Source organism: Physeter macrocephalus, chromosome 9 (genome assembly GCF_002837175.3).
Source record: "Physeter macrocephalus isolate SW-GA chromosome 9, ASM283717v5, whole genome shotgun sequence".
NCBI classification, from domain to species: Eukaryota; Metazoa; Chordata; class Mammalia; order Artiodactyla; family Physeteridae; genus Physeter; species Physeter macrocephalus.
In genome coordinates this window covers 55,841,375-55,858,341 of record NC_041222.1, presented here as the reverse complement: position 1 = coordinate 55,858,341, position 16,967 = coordinate 55,841,375, and the positions used below count along the sequence as shown (strand labels likewise).

General features: G+C 38.0%; 1 long non-coding RNA gene across 3 annotated transcripts in view; it reads left to right on the top strand.

Moving 5' to 3' along the window:
- Nucleotides 1-16,967, top strand: part of LOC114486931 (uncharacterized) — a 187,818-nt gene that overhangs the window by 109,857 nt on the left and 60,994 nt on the right. For all 3 annotated transcript variants that reach the window (XR_008618250.1, XR_008618249.1, XR_003681373.2), the window contains exon 3: nucleotides 6,777-6,966. This is a non-coding gene — a long non-coding RNA (uncharacterized lncRNA). The remainder of the gene's footprint in view (nucleotides 1-6,776; nucleotides 6,967-16,967) is intronic.

The window sequence follows — 16,967 nt, the reverse complement described above, 5'->3', positions numbered from 1 at the left end:
TACTTAGACCAAGTTTGTTGTATACATTATGTAATGACAGCCTATACATTTAAAAAAATAAAATGCTAGTTCATTGCTTTCTGTAATACATCAAATTGGATGAACTAAATGAGCAAAATAGTTGATTTGGCAGAAATTAAACTACATGTGATTTCTTCAAGAATATGGACAGTATTTAATTATTTCTATATCATCCATGGTGCCTAGAATAGCATTTTCACAGTTTTCGTATCAGAATTGCTGAGTCCATGTGGAATTTACAGTAGAATTAAAATAGTGGTGGATGGTTGCAACCTATTAGGACAATAATAGTCAATATTTATTAAATCTTTACTATGTGTTGGGCCCTCTTCTAAGTACTTTATGCCGTTCAGTCCTTTAAAAAAATCTTGAATGGAAGATGCTATTCCCATTTTAAAATAAGAAAATTGAGACTCAGAGAGGTTATGCAACAGGCTCATGGTGGCACAATTAAGTGGTGAAGCTGGGACTCAAATCAATCTGTTTGCCTCTAGGACCAAAGGTAATATATTATCCAACAGGCTAGAGACAGATCTAGAGAGACCAAGACAGAGAACTGAAGATTTTTGCCTATATGTAGAGGCAATATTAATTTAATGATGATAATGAAATGGCTATACAGAGCTATGAAATGTTTCATTTGCGATTAGAGCAGAATTCTGCTTTCCCCACATATACCTTCTATTGTGAAGCTCAATGTCTGCATGGAAAGATCTCTAGTCAATGATTATGCCTATAATAAGTCCATTAGAAATGAATAGTGCCAAATATATCTATTGCTGTTTGTGCTTTGTAAACTATCTTATTTAATCTCATTTTATGATCACAATTGTGAAATGTAATAGAGTTTATTATGCAAAAGCCTAGTCACAGGGAAGGACTCATATGTCATATTTCACAGCAAGACAGTGACAGCAGATCACTGCAGTAGAACCCAGAACTGCTGATCCTTAATTTTGACCCAGAGTTTGCTCCTTAGTTTTATTTAAACTGAATCCCTTTCCTCATTATATGCCTCCAGTATTTACTCAGCTCTGTGCCTGACCCAAAGAAGGTCTACAGAAAACATAAATTGAAAGAAGACAAGCTTTTCTGCCTGAATAGGCTGAAATTTTACAGAAAGATACAGAAAGATGAGTTTTACCACCTAATGATGCCATCGTTAATCTAACTTAATTATCATTGTGAGAGTGCCATGCAGAAATTATGATACTTTCCAAATGCAGGCTTTTGGACAAAAGTGGACGTGAATGAGTTGTTTTTTAAGCTGGTCCATTGTGCCCCTCTTAAAAGATCAAGCTTTTGCATCAGCATACCTGAATCCAAACCCTAACCTCAACATTTACAATGAGTGGCAGGGCAAGTTATATGCAAATTCTCCAGGCATTAAGTTTCCTCACCTATGGAAATTATCTAACAATTATCTGCTTTTTTGGTGTATTTGTGAACATTGAATAAGGTATGGAAGGTATTCAAGCAGCACCTAAGACAGTGTAAACAGTAAATAGTGGTTATTATATTCCCATTATCCTCATCATCCTCCTCAACCTCTATCTTATCTATGAGAGCATTGGTTGTAAAATTTCACATCATCTTTTTTACCATAAAGAAAAGAAAACACTCCAACCCAACTATGTCTTGCCATTGACTAATAAGATGCATCAGGCTTCCCTGGTGGCGCAGTGGTTGCGCGTCCGCCTGCCGATGCAGGGGAACCGGGTTCGCGCCCTGGTCTGGGAGGATCCCATATGCCGCGGAGAGGCTGGGCCCGTGAGCCATGGCCGCTGAGTCTGCGCGTCCGGAGCCTGTGCTCCGCCACGGGAGAGGCCACGGCAGAGGGAGGCCCGCATACCACGAAAAAAAAAAAAAAAAAAGGTGCATCAAATTTCAATAATGTTAAAAATGTGGAAAAAAATTTTTCATCTTAAGTACATAAAATACAGTAGTGTGTGTGTGTGTGTGTGTGTGTGTGTGTGTGTGTTTTCAAAGATTTAAACTGTGGTCTGGATCAAGTTTAAGAGTGGAAAGTTTTAACTAAATTTCCCAAAAGAACGTTTAAGAGCAGTTTGCTGTTCAACCAAGTAAAATTCTTTCAACAGTACAATGGAAATGTTCTAAGGTACGGAGAACTCTATATGCCTCTCTAGTTAGTACGTTTTTAAACTTATGAATGATGTTTTCATAATGTGCATGTGCTCACAGGGTTTTGTAATGGGCTAATGATGTATATTGCAAATAACAAATAAATACTTCTGCAATGTCATTTGAAAAAGTAAAGCATATTTTTGTTTATAACCAGATAAATACACTTGCAGATGTTTTCCCATAAAAAGAAGTGATATCTAGTGAATTTCAGGAACTTTATTGGAATGACAAAGTTCAAACTGCTGCCAAAGCCAACACATAAGGTTTATATATAGAGAGAGAAGAACAGATTTTACTGTGTTGATGAGATTTTTATTTCTTGGTTCAGGTTTTCCATTACTGCTTGGTCAGTAGCCATGAAAGATTCAGGGTGGTTTCACTCAATAAATGCCTCCAGTCTCATACCCTTCTCTCCTAACTTTATTCAAAACCAAGCACAAATCTGAACAAAGATTAAATATCTAGAGAGCCTAGCAAATCGCTAGAGAGCTGTACTAAGCTCTTCGTGCGTATTTGAAGATAATCTAATGTATAAGCTATCTTTGGAACAATGACTTTAAGGTTTAATGATATCATGACTCTAAGTATAACTAAATCAGTCATGACACAGTTAATTCAGAATTGTAGACACTTTCACTATTGCAGTAGTTGATCAGATCGAATGCATCAATCCAATTCAGGATATTCTTTTGTTGGAAGTAGAGATTAATGATACAGCAGTAGTTATTTGATTACCATGGCTCACCATTTGCAAATGAAGGCCTCATTTGTTATGGACACTTGAGTTTAAAAGGATAAGAGCTCTCAGAACAACAGCTTATAGTAAATGACAATAAATTGAAACAGTAAATATTTTCTAAACATTTTGTAGTGTTTGTTAATTTGTTTTATTTTAAAGTGTACTTTCAAATGTTCTTGCTTTGGAGAATAGAATACAGAGATGGCCAGGATTGTGATTCCTATTGCAAGTCTAGATTTGAAAGGTAGGAGATCTTTGAAGGTGCACTTAAAGAGGTATAATGTAACTCATTAAGTCTAAGATGACTTTGATTGTAATAGGGAACATTACTCTTATGTGCCACTAAGAAGAAAAAAAGACTGGCAATCAAACTATGATGCACCATCAATTGCAAGACGCATTTCAATTTCAGAGAAGTTAAAATGTGAAAATATGAACGGCTTAGAATTGATAAAATATGGTAGTTTCCATGATAAAATGTAGCCACTTCATCTCAGAAGCATTCAAAAGAAAACCACATATTACGTTACGGGGAAAATCAGGGAACTTGATAACTTTAGGAGGTATAATGGTGCTCCTACATCACTCTGGATGCTTTGGAATTACCCAATGGAATAGATCCCTAATTCTGTACTCCGGAAATTCAAGACATCTTCACTACCCACTGTCTTCCCACCTGCCAGGACAAATTCCAGAGCAAAGAAAATAGTCACAGCTTGCAAGATAGATGTTTGAATGCTCCCTGCCAGTTTTGCACAGAGAAAGGTTCAAAATATAATTCTAATTCTCATTTAAATAAAATTGCTGATAAAGGTATTGCAATGGGAGGCCTGAAGACTGAGAAATTGCTGAAATTTCAGAATGATCCATGACCTCTAGGTTCTCATATTCTGAGACAGCATGATAGTTTTATTCTGCCAAGGCAAGTGAATGCTTCACATCTCCCCTTTGCCCACCAGCCCCATTTATTTTCATTTCTCAAGTTTCACTATGTCTTTTTTTAAAAATTTTTTAGCATCTTCATTGGAGTATAATTGCTTTACACTGTTGTGTTAGTTTCTGCTGTATAACTAAGTGAATCAGCTATGTGTATACATATATCCCCATATCCCCTCCCTCTTGAGCCTCCCTCCCACCCTCCCTATCCCACCCCTCTAGGTGGTCACAAAGCACCGAGCTGCTCTCCCTGTGCTATGCGGCAGCTTCCCACGAGCTATCCGTTTTATATTTGATAGTGTATATACGTCAGTGCTACTCTCTCACTTCATCCCAGCCTCCCCTCCCCTCACTGTGTTCTCAAGTCCATTCTCTACGTCTGCGTCTTTATTCTTGCCCTATATTCCACTGTATATATGTGCCACATCTTCTTTATCCATTCATCTGTCGATGGACATTTGGGTTGCTTCCATGTCCTGGCTATTGTAATAGTGCTGCAGTGAACACTGCGGTACATGTATCTTTTTGAATTATGGTTTTCTCAGGGTATATGCCCAGTAGTGGGATTGCTCACCAGCCCCATTTTAGTTCATTAAGCCAAAGTGGGACAAATATAGTGTACTACGGGGGACAGGGAGATGGAGGACAAATACTGGAAACCATGTTCCAGAGGGTTACTGAGGTTAAACACAAGAGTTCTTCCCAATATTCTAGTATTCGAGGGTTAGATTGACAACGGTAAAAAGCCACACACACACACACACACACACACACACAAAAAAAAAAAAAAAAAAAAAAAAACAGGTCATGGAAATAGGAAAGTTAACAAGCGGTGGTAAAGGAAGCAAATTGAGTTTATCTGAATGCACTGCAGATGCAATGCAAGTATCTGAGGACCTTCTTCGATACGTCTGGCATGACTGGGGATGGATAAGCCCCATCCAGCAGGGTGAGAAAGGAAGCAGTCAGCAGCAGCATCCTTGACTAGATACCTCTTCTCAACTTGCAGTGACACATGTGGTTTTTGAAGGGAAGGAAGTTCTAGGGAAATCATCCCTCACGGGTATACCAGAAAAAAATTCTTCTGCATTTTATAGACATTATAGAGGTGCTGTTCATGCCCAGGCATCTTCATATCTGCATACTTCAGTGCAGGAGAAAAAAAACAAATCCTCTTACATTTACATAGTCTACCAAGTCTCCATAAACCTATGTGAGCAGGAAATTAAAAAGTTGCCCCCAATCTGTGCAGGATTCTTTACTATTTCTTTTTTCTTCTCATTAAAAATTTTTCTTCTCTCTTAAAAAAAGGAAGTGGAATCAAGGGAAAATGTGCAGAAACTGTGTACCTATGTGATGTGCACATAAAAATAAATCACAATGAAACCCAACTTCAAGTGTGCCAAACCACACAAAACTCTGAAATAACCTCAGCCCAACTGTGAGGCAAAAGTGTTTAGGTTGCTTTTACGTTTAATGTTTAAGGAGTTTGTGACCATGGGAAAAGAAGAGAATAAAGTTGTGTGCAATGTAATCGTTTTCTTTTCAAATTACTTTTAAACTATTTTTATTCGAAAATATATATGATCTTTTATATGCATGATTCTACCATTTCTGTAACATTTCAGGGACTTAACTGGGCTTTGGAGCCTGAGGATTTCACGTGTATGTAGAGTCTCTGTCCTTAACTCAGTGGGTGCCTCATAGGGCAGAACAGCTCCGTGCTTGCCTGGCATTTCTCCTGTTCCTTACACACCGTGGTCCTGAGGACCGGAACCAAGAAAGGCTCAGCAGTGCTGTGCTTGGCCTTTCTGCCATGTGCATGCACATTCCTTTATGGAAGTTGCTTCCTCTCTACATAATAACGGAAGGCAAATTTCTGCTCACTACCTTCAATTTTTTAATAATAAAATTAGTACTTTGTTCCCGTGTAAAGAATTAGCTCTGATAAGAAATAAAAATTCCTCTTAAGATTGGAGCAACTTATTTTTTTAATGATGTGATTAAAGGGACAAGATTTCTCGCAATTCACAAATGGTGTCCTCCTAAATAATGTTTGTACAGAGTAAGCTGAAGCTGATGATTCTCTCTAAGAAACAGAGAGCCCTCCTGGGGCTTGTTCCACATAAAAACAGTTGCCTTAGTCTTTAAATATAGAAGATACTCCTTTAGATACAATTTGAACTCACTGCTTTTCCTGGGCAGCCATTGTCTCCCACCCGTTTAAATGTAATGTGTCTTCCGTGCAAGTTTCCTTAACTTTGACAGGAAATGTCCTGGGTTAGTTTACTTTAAATTTGTTGAGCACCTATTATGCACTGTGCTTTCTCAGACCTTGATTTTATTTGCTCCTGTCAACACTGAGCAATATCCATTAATACCACCATTTTTAAAGACAAGGAAACAAAGTTTTAGAGAGATTAAATAAAATATTTAGAGACAAAATTTAAGTTAAAGGATTAGCATTTGCACCCAGTTTTGTCCAATTACGTAATCTATCCTATTTTCATAAACTCCTACCTTTATCAAGGCATGTTTCACTGGAATTTTGCTCACAACCATAGAGCACAACTAGCCTTGAGCAACCCTAAGTATATCCTTCAAGGTATAAATTGAGGAATAAAAAATGAGAGACAGAGAGACAGAGACAGAGAGAGGGAGAATAGTAGAGACAGTTCATACTAGAGACAAATTAACAGCCTGTCCTGAGAGTTAGCCTCTAGGCAGTACACTTGCAGTAAAGAAAATAAAGCCTAAGATGTTGAAGACCTATCCCACTCTGGGACAGTTGAGGTCTGTAAAGCAACAGATTGTATGCAAATGAATCGCTGCTGGCCTTCCTCTTAGCAGAGCTTTGATTGGGCAGTGGTGTGTTCTGTCGCACGTCTCAACTTTAATGTGCATAGAAATCACCTGGGATCTTGTTCACCTGCAGATGCTGCTTCTGGGAGTCTGGAGCAGACCAAGGATTCTGCATTTCTAACAAGCTCCCAAGTGATGCTGATGCTGTTGATCCAGGGACCACACTTTGAGCAGCAAGGATCTAGAGGAAATCATTAACCAGGGCTTCAGACAGACCAGGACTAGCAACAAAGCTCCACCACTTAATAAGCATATGAATTACGGTAAGTGCCTTTACCTCTGAGCTTCTGTTTCCTTGACAGTAAAGTAGAAATAATAATAATATTAAAATAGCATTCTATTCCAGACACTGTTTTAAATGCATAATAGTAATTAACTCGGTAATCTGATTTTACTCTTCATGTTGATGGAAGTGTTAACAAAGAAAGCTCAAATTACCTGCACCAAAGCCAGGTGGCTAGTAAGTAGCCAAGAGTGATATCAAATCCTAGGCAGCTTAGCTCAGGAGCCCACTATTTGCAACCACACCTTAGAGGAGCACACGCAGAGGTCTTGCTAGCAGGCATGTGACGTACCATGGCTAGTGCTCAATAAATCTGAGTTCCACTTTCCTTACTTCCCTTCTCCTACACCAAGTTCCGTTGTCCTTAAGCAGAATCTACTTATAAAATTTAGAAAATGATACTGCTTTCTAGGATTCCTTTTTCACAATGATCTCTCTGGTGGACTTTTCTTTAGCTGAAGAGAGTCTTTGGTGTTTAGAGATTTGCATGAATTGCTACTACTTACAGAAGGAATTGCTTTGATCTCTCTTGCATCGTTACTGGATCCATTGTTTCCCTTCTTTCTAGAAGTGCCAAAAAAGTCTCCAAGAGACAGAAAATAGCATTTGCTATAGCTATGAACTTATAACTATATCTGGCCTTTAGAAAAATAAAAATCTAGATTTATTAAATATTAAACAGTGGTAGTTCATTTAACAAAGGGATTTACCAAAGTCTTGATTTAAATAGTAAGCTCCCCTGATATTTTAAATTTTTCATTAAGGTTTCTTTTATTTAAAAATAACCTCTTTAAAAAGTATAACCATTGTGTTAAAATTAGAAGGAATAGAAAAAATACTTTGCATCCACTGCTTTGCAGATATACTTATCTTACCATGAGCAGACTTATATAGGAAATATGACTGAGAGAAAACTATTTTACATACCATAGTGGCAGAATAGTTTGCTTTAAGAAGAAGCTTCAAATATTTCGTATTCAAACTTTATTATTAATATATTCTAAAGCATGGAAGTTGTTTGTCTTCCTGAAGTCGGTGCTAAAGAATGATGTGGCACTTCTGATGGAGGGAACTTTCTGAAACCAGAGCTGGTATTTCTGGAAATATTTCTCTCATATGCTAGAATTCTTTCTTTTTTCTACAACAGAGCTGCCTCTTGTGATATCTGTCATTTGGTAAAGCACACTGTGGAAATTCCCAATTTTTAAGTAAATATGTTCTAGGTAAATGCTTATGGGGGGAAAGAGATGATGACAATGAATCAGAATCATCATCTGACTGACCCTAGGGAAAAATATGAAAAATGGTAAAGAATTTGTCTTTTAAGAGTATGGGATTCAGGCATGATCTAGGGACAAGGGATATCAGATTTTTATTTATTTATTTATTTGTTTATTTTTGGTGGCGTTGGGTCTTCGTTGCTGCCCGAGAGCTTTCTCTAGTTGTGGCGAGCGGGGGCTGCTCTTCATCGCAGTGCACAGGCTTCTCATTGCAGTGGCTTCTCTTATTGCAGAGCACAGGCTCTGGGCACACAGGCTTCAGTAGTTGTGGCACATGGGCTCAGTAGTTGTGGCTCACAGGCTTTAGAGCGCAGACTCAGTAGTTGTGACACACGGGCTTAGTTGCTCTGCAGCATGTGAGATCTTCCCAGACCAGGGCTCGAACCCATGTCCCCTGCAATGGCAGGCGGATTCTTAACTGCTGCGCCACCAGGGAAGTCCTGGATTTTTTTAATTTAAATTCCAGTGATTAAAACAGTGTGATACTGATGCATGAGTCATCAGACAGGGCAAGGACATACAGTAGAGAACCCAGAAATAAATTTAATTACATAAAGCAATTTCGAATATAAAGGGAAAGCATATCAGTCCAGTTGAAAAATTATATATTATTCAGTAAATGGTATTAGACAACTGGGTAGTTACTTGAAAACATAAGTTGGACCCATACAGGACACTTTACACCAACTGTAAATTTCTAATAAATCAAAGATTTAACGGTGAAAAGATAATCCATAAAATTTAAGGGAAAGGCAATGGAAAATTCTTTAAGAAACTTGGTATAGAAATGAAGTGTGGCCACCTCTTGAAGACTCATGAGAAGGGAAGAGATTATTTCTCTTTACACACAAGCCTCACCACCACCCACTACTGGCTTCCACCACACCAGTGAGCCAGAGCATTTCAGTGGCACGTATTGTAGGCTCTGAAGTCTCTTACTTCAGTTGCAGACTTCCCAGTTCCCAAGCCAATCTTGACTAAGACAGAAAGCATACTTTAAAACCCATTCTTAAGCTAGAGGTATCACCTGCCCTGATTTCAAACTATATTACAAAGCTATAGTAATCAAAACAGCGTGGTATTGGCAGAAAAACAGACACATAATGGAACAGAACTGAAAGCCGAGAAATAAGCCCATACACATATGGACAATTAATTTACAACAAAAGAACCAAGAACATAAAATGGAAAAGAACAGATGGTGTTGGGAAAACTGGACAGCCACATGCAACAACAACAACAACAACAAAAATGAAACTAGACCACTATCTCATCCCGTACACAAAAATCAACTCAAATGTATTAAAGACTTGAGTGTAAGACCTGAAACTATAAAACTCCTAGAGGAAAACATAGGCATTTTGCTCTTTGAAATCAGTCTTGACAGTTTCTTTCTGCATACATCTCCTCAGGCAAGGGAAACAAAAGCAAAAATGAATAAATGAGACTGTATCAGATGAAAGAGCTTTTGCACAGCAAAGGAAACTACAAACAAAATGAAACAAAAAAGCTGCCTGCTGAATGGGAGAAAATATTTGCAAACAAAAATCTGATAAGGGTTTAATTTCCAAAATATAAAAAGAGCTCATACAACTCAACATCAAAAAAACAAACAAATCGATTAAAAAATGGGCAGAGGATCTGAACAGACATTTTTCCAAAGAAAACATACAAATGGCCAAGAGGGATATGAATAGGCATTCAACATCACTAATCATCAGGAATTTGCAAATCAAAATCATAATGAGATATCACCTCACGCCTGTTCGAATGGCTGTTATCAAAAAAGCGAGAAATAACAAGTGTTGGCAAGGATGTGGAGAAAAGAGAACCCTCATACATTGTTGGTGGGAATGTAAATTGGTATAGCCACTGTGGAAAACAGTATGGAAATTCCAAAAAAAAATTAAGACTAGAACTACCATGTGATCCAGCTATCCCACTTCTAGGTATTTATCCAAAGAATATGAAAACTCTACTTTGAAATGATATATGCACCCTTATGTTCATCTCAGCATTATTTACAATAGGCAAAGCATGGAAACAAGGTAAGTGCCCATCAAGTGATGAATGGATAAAGAAACGTGATACACACACACACACAGTGCAATAATACACAGCCATAAAATGGTGAAATCTTGCCATTTGCAGCAATTTGGATAGACCTTGAAGGTATCATGCTAAGTGAAGTATGTCAGATAGAGAAAGGCAAATACTGTATGATTTCACTCATACGTGGAATATAAAAAACAAACAAAGCAAAACAAAATAAATGAACAAACCAAAGCAAACCAAAGAAAAAAAAAAACTTAGATACAGAGAACAGAGTAGCAGTTACCAGAGGGGAAGGCGTGGAGGAAAGTGAAATGGGTAAAGGGGGGCAACTATAAGGTGACAGATGGAAGCTAAATTTTTGGTGGTAAGCATGGTCTAGTATATGTATATAGTATATGCAGTGTATTATATGTTTCACATGTACAACATGATATTTCTACTTTTGAAGTAGAAAAGTAGAAATACTACGTTGTACATATGAAATGTATATAATGTTATAAACCAAAGTTCCCTCAATAAAAAATAAATTTTTTAAAATGTCCTTGAGTCAGTCTCCTGTTCTAATTGGCTATATATGTGGTAAATACTGATATCCCCCATGCCCACCAAAACATAGCCTTTATCTTTATTGTGTTCTATAAACTCATACATTTCTCCTTCCATTTTTCCAGGGTAGAGTCCATTCCCAGATTTTAAAAAAGAAATGTTACCTAACATTCATCATCACTATTATGAGTCCATATTAACAAAGTAAGAATTTGAACCTGTGTCTGATTCTCTAGGTCAAAGTGCATCTGTCTATTCACTTGTTTCTGCAAATAATGTTTGTGCTGATATCTGGTTGATTACAGCACAGACTATGTGGTCATAACACACAGGCATCTATAAAATGAGATTGTGCATAGAATCCTTCTACATTTTTAATCTTCTAAAAAATATAAGTCCTGCCCAAATGAAATCTGGTTCCCTTAATGAGTTCACTAGGAGAGTCACTGTAGCTTGCAGTTGTTTGATTAAAAGAGCATAAATTGGGATGTTTGAAGGCTCAGAGGCATTTCCTATTGTAATTTAAATAAAGCAGTCTTGAGGTAGGAGACATTATTGATGGGAGCTTATAATGGGATTAGTAAAGGTTTCACAAGTGAACCCAAATTCACCAAATAGCCAAAGTTTTAAAAGATCATTAAAAACCACTGATAAACTGTACTTTTTTTGAGAATAAACTTATAGAGGCTAGAGAGTGCTGGAAAATAAGAAAAGCAAATGCAAATTTAAAATTTAGAACAACAAATAAAAGAAGTTATTGGATTTTTAAAAAATCACTGCACACATTAAAAAAACCCTACAGTTCATGGTAAGTCTAAATTACAGTTGGAAGCATGCCAGCTAGTTACAGAGCACAGAAAAGGTGAAAATCTCTCAAACTAGAGTACAATTAATGCTGCCTGGGCTCTCTGGAATCCTTTTCAAATGTATTTCCAAATAAAGGTACTCTGTTTCTCTGTTGGATGCCAATAAATGGTAAACCTTAAACTTGGGAACTTACTACCCAGCAGTAGCCAAGAATTCATTTACAAAATGCCATGGAAGGATCCTTTTTCTCACGTGACAGGAGGGAGAAAACGTTCTCTTTCTTTAAAGGGTCCTACCACTTAATGCACATTCTACCCATTACCATCAACATTTTGTCTTCGTCCTTGGTAACAGAATGACTAATGGACAGATTTGGTTATGAAACTACATGGGGAAGTTTCCACATTGCCTAAGTATAGCATGTTTCTTCTTTGGTGGGTTTAGGGCTTTCTTTTTTTCTTTCTTTTCACAAACCACTGAAGTATGCCCAGGGATATCACTGATCTTTGAAGCTGCAAGTGAGCTTACAGATTCTAGCACAACTCCCACCTTTAACAGAAGTGGAAAATGAGGCCCAGAAAGTTGATCATCTTAGCCAAAAACACACAGCTAGCTAATGTGAAAAGTAAGCCTTAATTTCTAATCAAGAAATATATTTGGTACTTAATAATAAATAATATTTATTGGACACTTTCAGTGATACCGCACTAAATTCTTTACACAAATTTCCACATTGTATTCCCCCCCCACACACACACAGATACACACAACCCTCTAGGCAGTTGTTAGTATATTCCTAGGTCAATGAAGAAAGTGAGATCAAGTAACTTGTCCAAGGTCACACTAGTCCTGAGTAATGGAGTCAGGATTTGAATCCAAGCCCTGTGAGAGATACAGCAATAAAACTAACAGCATTCCTCTCCTCAAGGAATGATCTAGAAAAGGAGCTAAGACATGCTTACTAATACAGTACTGCATATAGGACCATCCCCATTCCTTACTCTCTGATGCTGGAGCTGACCCATAATTGTGAATGCACCCATGATTTAGCTTCATTAATACTGAGCATCCGGGCTTCCCTGGTGCTGCGGTGGTTGGGAATCCACCTGCCAATGCAGGGGACACGGGTTCGAGCCCTGGTCCGGGAAGATCTCACATGCCGCGGAGCAACTAAGCCTGTGCACCACAGCTACTGAGCCGGTGCTGTAGAGCCCATGAGCCACAACTACTGAGCCTGCGTGCCACAACTACTGAAGCCCACGCGCCTGGGACCCGTGCTCCGTGGCGGGAGGGGCCACTGCGGTGGGAGGCCCGCTCACTGCAGCTGGAGAGAGCCCGCTCACAGCAATAGGACCCAACGCAGCCAAAAATAAATAACTAAAATAAATTAATTTTTTAAAAAAATACTGAGCATCCAATAATCCCAGAATCATACACAGATGCTCTGTGGACAATTGCAACACTTACCACACGGAATGCAAACTATTCTGCATAGCTTCTGCCACAGCACTGTAATTCTTCAGCTGATATTTGGAAATTAGCCTCAGTGTCAGTTGTCTTAAGCTGAGAATTCCATTGTCCTTGATATAAAAGAGCGATAAAAATTTCTCCAAGCCGGAGTTATCTATGGTAGGCTTGGCAAACAGTAGAAAGAACTTGGACTATCTAGAATTCACCTGAGAAACACTAAGTAGCATATAGAATTTACACTTATAGAAGTAAAGGAACTCTCATCTTAAATCACTTTCTTGAGAAACATTAAGACTTTTTCCATCATATCATTATGCTGGTCTCTCCCTTTGAAGAAATAATGTTTCTTAATTGGTTTCTGAAACTCTGTATGGGGTCCAAGACACTGTTGGTTGCCTGTCAATTTCTTCCCCCTCATTCCATACAAACATAGAGTTTGAAAATGCCAGATACTCATTTTCTCAAACTTCTTTGCAGGTAGGGGTAGCCATATGATTTCTGGGTAATAAGGCTGGGTCAGACCACAGAGGAATGGTCTAGGTTAAAAGGTGACTGTGAAGAATGATTTGGACTGGGCTCAAGGTTTCTTTCACTTTGATTTATGACCAAACTAGGAAACAAGCATACATTAGACATACATTAGATAAGTATGCAAGAAAGTGTGCATGTAGCTTCCTGGAGCTTCTCTAAATTCAGTGCTCAGTGGAACCCACATAGAATGAGAAACGCCCCAGTTCTGAGGAGTCAAAAAACTGAAGTCTCAAGTCCTTCCTTTGATTAGACTGGGAGAAAGACCATGTTGGTTATAGAGGGTCCACCTACTACATTATAACGCAATTCCCTTCTGCATCACAGTTACATACCTCCAGGTTCTGTTTTTAATTGCATCGCGTAGCCTATAAAAGCCCTGGTCATAGCCTTCCATAGAAGGGGGAATATTCTTAGGGGCAGGGTAGAGAATGAGGTGCTTCTGGAAGTGATTTTTTTTTTCTAATAAAAAGAGAGATGAAAGTTAAGCAAACTCTCCTTCCCATTTCCTTCCTGCCTTTGGAAGACAAGCATGAATCCTGGAGTACAAGCAGTCATCTTAGGACTGTACAGACCTGAGGAGAAAGGCCAGCCTGCTGAGGAAGCTTGAGAAGCATGAAAAATCTTAGATCCTTGACAGCTTTGTGGGATTTCCTATCCCTCAGCTTCTTCTTAGGAGAATAAGGGGTATATTTGCTCGGGTTTATTCTGTCTCTTGCAGTTTAAAAGACCTTAGGCGATGCAATTGGCACACTAATTCATTAAGGAAATCAGCCCTTAGAGATGAAAAAAATGTCTTAAGGGAAATAATCTCTACGAAAATTGTTCTATAAAGAGAATTCTATCTTCTTTACCTCATCCTTTGGATCTCAGTGTAAATAACCCTGCTTCCAAAAATCTATGATATTTAATAAGAACCCTATTTGCCCACTTGTCCTTTTACCACTCATGTAATTTACCGTTATTTCATAAATGCCTTTGTGTCTTTACCAGCAGGGTGACTGTAAGCTTCAGAAAATCAGGGGTTATACCTCACATAGTCTAAGACTGTATTCGTCACACCATGCCCTGCATATAGTGTCATGCAGTTTTTGCTGAATAAAAACTTCCAAGGAGATTACTTGAATCTCTAAAGGCCAACCCTAAACAACAGCCATTCGTTATGTAAAACTGTCTTTAGTGGTTCCTTCATTTTAGTTCTATTACTTCCCTCTCATAAAAACATTCTGCTCCCCCAAACCTCCCTTTACTTCAGGTCTGCCTGATTTCCTCAAAACTTCATGCTGCCCAGGGGTTATAATTCTGTCCTTGCATAAATGTACATTTCTTCAGCACCAGACATAGAGTTCTTCATCTTCCATTAATTACAACTGGCTGAATACAGGTACTTAATAGCTGTTGAATAAATGAATACATAAGTGAGTATATTAACTCAGTGACTATGGCTGGCCGGGTTAATATTTTGAGCCTTCTTTTCTTTTTGTTTTTAAATTCTATTATATTTATTTTTTAAACAGAAGTTCTTATTAGTTATCTGTTTTATACATATTAGTGTATATATGTCCATCCCAATCTCCCAGTACATCCCAGCACCACCATCCCCCTGCCACATTCCCCACTTGGTGTCCATCCGTTTGTTCTCTACATCTGTGTCACTATTTCTGCCTTGCAAACCAGTTCACCTGTACCAATTTTCTAGATTCCACATATATGCATTAATATACGATATTTGTTTTTCTCTTTCTGACTTACTTCACTCTGTATGACAGTCTCTAGATCCATCCACGTCTCTACAAATGACCCATTTCATTCTTTTTTATGGCTGAGTAATATTCCATTGTACATATGTGCCACACCTTCTTTATCCATTCATCTGTCGATGGGCATTTAGGTTGCTTCCATGACCTGGCTATTGTAAATAGTGCTGCAATGAACTTTGGGGTACATGTGTCTTTTTGAATTGTGGTTTTCTCTGGGTATATTTCCCCAGTAGTGGGATTGCTGGGTCATATGGTAATTCTAGTTTTAGTTTTTTAAGGAACGTCCATACTGTTCTCCATAGTGGCTGTAACAATTTACATTCCCACCGACAGTGCAGGAGGGTTCCCTTTTCGCCATACCCTCTCCAGCATTTGTTGTTTGTAGATTTTCTGATATGCCCATTCTAAACAGTGTGAGGTGATACCTCATTGTAGTTTTGATTTGCACTTCTCTAATAAGTAGTGATGTTGAACAGCTTTTCATGTTTTTGTTGGCCATTGGTATGTCTTCCTTGGATAGATGTCTATTTAGGTCTTCTGCCCATTTTTTTGATTGGGTTGTTTATTGTTTGTTTTTTTTTTTTACTATTGAGCTGCATGAGCTGTTTATGTATTTTGCAGATTAATCCTTTGTCCGTTGATTCATTTGCAAATATTTTCTCCCATTCTGTTTCTCCATTGTATATCCTTGCCTCCTTTGTCATAGATTAGTTGACAATAGGTGTATGGGACTATCTCTGGGCTTTCTATCCTGTTCCATTGATCTATATTTCTGTTTTTGTGCCTGTATCATATTGTCTTGATTACTGTAGCTTTGTAGTATACTCTGATTCCTCCAGCTCCGTTTTTTTCCCTCAAGACTGCTTTGGCTATGTGGGGTCTTTTCTGTCTACATACAGTTTTTAAGGTTTTTTGTTCCAGTTCTGTAAAAAATGCCACTGGTAATTTGATAGAGATTGCATTGAATTGGTAGATTGCTTTGGGGAGTAGAGTCATTTTCACAATATTGATTCTTCCAATCCAAGAACATGGTATATCTCTCCATCTGTTTGTGTCATCTTTGATTTCTTTCATCAGTGTCTTACAGTTTTCTGAGTACAGGTCCTTTACCTCCTTAGGTAGGTTTATTCCTAGGTACTTTATTCTTTTATTGCAATGGTGAATGGGATTGTTTCCTTAATTTCTCTTTCTGATCTTCGTTGTTAGCGTATAGGAATGCAAGAGACTTCTGTGCATTAATTTTGTATCCTGCAACTTTACCAAATTCATTGATTAGCTCTAGTAGTTTTGTGGTGGCATCTTTGGGATTCTCTATGTATAGTATCATGTCATCTACAAACAGTGACAGTTTTACTTCTTTTCCAATTTGTGTTCCTTTTATTTCTTTTTCTTCTCTGATTGCCATGGCTAGGACTTCCAAAACTATGTCAAATAATGGTAGCAAGAGTGGACATCCTTGTCTTGTTCCTGATCTTAGAGGAAATGCTTTCAGTTTTTCACCATTGAGAATGATGTTTGCTGTGGGTTTGTCATGT